We start from the raw sequence: 4,587 nt of genomic DNA, 5'->3' as shown, positions 1-4,587 counted from the left end.
GACAACACCTTTCCCCCGCAGGAGACTGAAAAAATTAAGCATGGGTCCCCAGATCCTCAAAAGGTTATACAACTGCACCATCGAGAGCATCCTGACTGGTTGCATCACTGCCTGGTATGGCAACTGCTCAGCCTCCAACCGCAAGGCGCTACAGAGGGTAGTGTGTGCGGCACAGTACATCACTGGGGCCAAGCTTCCTGCTATCCAGGACCTCTATACCAGGCGGTGTCAGAGGAAGGCCCTAAAAATTGTCAAAGACTCCAGCCACCCAAGTCATAGACTGTTCTCTCTGCTATGGCACGGCAAGCGGTACCGGAACACCAAGTCTAGGTTCAAAAGGCTTCTTAACACCTTCTACCCCGAAGCCATAAGACTCCTGAACAACTAATCAAAGGGCTACCCAGACCCCTCTTTTACACTCTCTGTTTTTCATCTATGCATAGTCACTTTAACTCTACCTACATGTACATATTACCTCAATTACCTCGACTGACCGGTGCCCCCGCACATTGACTCTGTACCGGTACCACCTGTATATAGCCTCACTATTGTTATTTTACTGCTGCTGTTTAATTATTTATTTTTATAGGTCTTGTAAATAAGCATTTTACTGTAAGGTTGTATTCGGCGCATGTGACAAATAAAATTTGATTTGATTTGAAAGTACCTTCCCCAAAATGTTTCCACAAAGTTGGAAGCACAGAATCATCTAGAATGTCAGTGTATGCTGTAGCGTTAAGATTTCCCTTCACTGGAACTAAGGGGCCTAGCCCAAACCATGAATAACAGCCCCAGACCATTATCCCTCCTCCACCAAACTTTACAGTTGGCACTATGCATTCGGGCAGATAGCATCCGCCAAACCCAGATGTGTCAATCAGACTGCCAGATGTTGAAGCGTGATTCATCACTCCAGAGAACGTGTTTCCACTGCTCCAGAGTCCAATGGCGGCGAGCTTTACACCACTCCAGCCAACACTTGGTGTTGCGCATGGTTATCTTAGACTTGTTTGCGGCTGCTCTGCCATGGAAACCCATTTCATGTAGCTCCCGACGAACAGTTCTTGTGCTGACATTGCTTCCAGAGGCAGTTTGGAACTCGGTAGTGAGTGTTGCTACGCTCTTCAGCACTTGGCAGTCCCATTCTGTGAGCTTGTGTGGCTTACCACTTTTCGGCTGAGCATTTCCACTTCACAGTAACAGCACTTACAGTTGACCGGGGCAGCTCAAGCAGGGCAGAAATTTTACGAACTGACTTTTTGGAAAGGTGGCATTACATTTTACATTTTACATTTAAGTCATTTAGCAGACGCTCTTATCCAGAGCGACTTACAAATTGGTGCATTCACCTTATGATATCCATCCTATGACGGTGCCACGTTGAATGTCACTGAGCTCTTCAGTTAGGCTATTTTACTGCCAATGTTTGTCTATGGAGATTGCATGGTGGTGTGCTCGATTTTATACACTTGTCAGCAACGGGTGCGGCTGAAATAGCTGAATCCACTAAGTTCAATGGGTGTCCACATACTTTTGTATATGTCGTGTATTTTCATGTTAACTTTGTGCCATTATCTTAATTTGTATTAGCAGATGCCTCAATCATAACCAGTATGTTGCCCTTCTTTTTTTAACACCATTAAAGATCCAATCCACTGGAATTACTGAAATCACTTCGGTAAGTGCAACTCCAGTCAGTCAGGGGAACATACTATTAGTCTGTGCCTACGCCTTCTTGTCCTTCTCTTAATCCGGATAGAGTGTAGACTGCTATGTGAACTGTGAACTGCTACATGTGTACATGTAATCTGCACTGATGTAAAATAACTGGACAATTAAAAGACTAATCTAAGAAAGCATTCCGTGTAGATGATGGAGTCACTGTCCATTGTACTGTACTTATTTACGCGAACAATATCTTGAATATGACTTTGTTTACTTGTCAGATTTGGCGTACACCAAGATGAAAAGTCAAGTAGGCTACAGACAAGACGGTGACCACCAACAGGAGGAAAGCCAGCAACAAAGTGATGAGTGAATACCATTTCAAACTCAGCACACATTTACTTATGCTTTTATGTTGATTCAATTGAAGTCCAAGGTTACGTATTGCGAATGCAATATTCAGAGTAGTCACCTCCTGATACATGAGTGAGTGGATGCGTATGTAAACGTTGTATAATATTATTTCTTTCCATTCTATTCAGTTGCTTACATTTATTTATCATGTCACCCAGTCACGTATATTGGCGTGATTGTGTGACTGGGAGGATGAGTAATTACGTGATGGTGTTTTTCCTGATTACATTGCTGACGTTGCATTGCGTCAACCAATGGTTGTGCGCCACATCATGAACTGCACGGTCAGGCATCAGATTGCTATATCATGTGATGTGGTTAGTTGATATGTTTAACACCTACCCCGGCGTGAGATCTGGCATGCATCTGCAATGTAGTCAGGCAGGAATGCCACCGGTGTGTGGCCCTTCGTCAATTGCTTGCATCCTCTCTCCTCGCCTCCTCAAAATGCAATGGAGGAGAAAGGTTGAAGGGAGCAACATCTGATCTAACCCGCTAATCCGTGTTGAAAAGGGGGCGAGGAAAGAGAATGTGAGGAATCGAGGTAAGTCAAATTGAGAAAGAGTAATATAATACTGCATCTTATACCGTAGGCCTTGTATCTTAGGCCTCGCATTGCTCCTGCCAACCTATTGAGAGAGTGGTATAAACTGAAGGGAGGCTGATCCTATGATACTGCAGTGCAGAGGCGTGCACTCTCCATGCACAACAAAATCCCGGTCCTCAAGGCAGTAGTACACTTGCATACACCGCGCTATTCCACCGTCTAGCTTCCAATCCTCTCAGATCTACAGTGCCTCGGAAATAGGGTCTAGACCTAGGTGTTGATTTGGGATAAAGGTTATGCATATCTGTGTCCTCTCCTTCTCTCATCTCATTGCAGATGATGTACTGCACTGGTCTGGGGGAAGAAGATTGGGTTTTTCGAGTGGGACGCCTGATTCTTGCCCGGGTGGGCAATTTCATCCATTTGCACCCAGCATATACTCCGAAGTACCTGCTCAAAAGAGACAGCAATGCCGGCTATGAGGGGTGGAGTTAAATAAAATAAAAAGGAAATGCATGTGGTGAAGATAAACTAACTTCTGATCATTGTTTAACAAACATTTAACAGCCAACAGGCAAATGTGACAGTGTTATGTTGCTGCCTATCATTAGTTTGAAAAAATATTTGCGCTTTTTTTCAGTATATGTTGTGTTTTAGTTACTGACGAGCCCCTAGCTTTTTAAAATGTATTATTTTTAAACTTTATTTAACTAGGCAAGTCAGTGAAGAACAAATTCTTATTTACAATGACGGCCTACCAAAAGGCAAAAGGCCTCCTGCGGGGACGGGGTCTGGGATTAAACATTTTAAATTAAATAAAAATATAGGACAAAACACACATCACGACAAGAGAGACACCACAACACTACATAAAGAGAGACCTAAGACAACAACATAGCACGGCAGCAACACATGAAAACACAGCATGGTAGCAACACGACATGACAACAACATGGTAGCAACACAACATGGCAGCAGCACAACATGGTAGCAGCACAAAACATGGTACAAACATTATCGGGCACAGACAACAGCACAAAGGGCAAGAAGGTAGAGGCAACAATACATCACGCGAAACAGCCACAACTGTCAGTAAGAGCGTCCATGACTGAGTCTTTGAATGAAGAGTTTGAGTGTTTTTTTGCAGCTCGTTCCAGTCGCTAGCTGCAGCGAACTGAAAAGAGGAGCGACCCAGGGATGTGTGTGCTTTGGGGACCTTTAACAGAATGTGACTGTCAGAACGGGTGTTGTATGTGGAGAATGAGGGCTGCAGTAGGTATCTCAGATAGGGGGGAGTGAGGTCTAAGAGGGTTTTATAAATAAATAAGGCTTTACAGCACTCTATTACAACAGCAATCTCCCCTCAATGCCAAATGGACCCAAATGGACCCAAATGGTATAGGGTTGATTTGCAATTGGTCCCAGTAGGACCTTTCCATTAGTGTCACCAGTACCTCCTAGAATACATGTTGTTTCTTTCTATGCCTACATGTTTTAAGAGAATTGCGAATAAAGTCTACATTCTGGCTTAATGTCAAATCCAGAGTAGAGTCCAGGCAAAAGCCAGAGCTACCAGACGCCCAGGCAGACATGCCTTGTTTTATTCTTTCTCTTTTGTTGTATTGTTTTTAATGTAGAGTGTGTTGTGATTTTAATTGCATTGTGAATAAAGTATGATTTAATGATCCCCGATATGTTGCTTGCTGCACCACAAAGAAACAGAGTTTTAGAGGCATCTGACGAAGGCAAGAACACAAGTCGGCCCTCTATGTGACGATGAACACTTTTCATCAATATCAGTGTGATGTTCCTCTAATATTTGTTTTACTGTTTGTAAATGTTCTCTTATCTTATCGGTCTATTGAATAGCTATAATCTACTGGTGGGTTTCTCCTATTGTTTATAGCATACGTGCATCAAAATATATTGTGTTCATTAGGGCTCGTACATCTGGCTACATA

The 4,587-nt window shown here is 43.2% G+C and overlaps 1 long non-coding RNA gene across 1 annotated transcript; it reads left to right on the top strand.

Annotated features, from left to right (window-relative positions):
* The first annotated feature begins 2,348 nt into the window (after nucleotides 1-2,348).
* On the top strand, nucleotides 2,349-3,157 carry LOC106571752 (uncharacterized). Its single transcript, XR_001320994.2, has 2 exons — nucleotides 2,349-2,623; nucleotides 2,963-3,157. It is a non-coding gene; the product is annotated as an uncharacterized lncRNA (long non-coding RNA).
* Nucleotides 3,158-4,587: the final 1,430 nt, after the last annotated feature.

This window comes from Salmo salar, chromosome ssa15, assembly GCF_905237065.1.
Source record: "Salmo salar chromosome ssa15, Ssal_v3.1, whole genome shotgun sequence".
In the NCBI taxonomy this organism is placed as follows: domain Eukaryota; kingdom Metazoa; phylum Chordata; class Actinopteri; order Salmoniformes; family Salmonidae; genus Salmo; species Salmo salar.
Note: the sequence above shows the minus strand (reverse complement) of the source record. Positions and strands in the feature narration are given on the sequence as shown.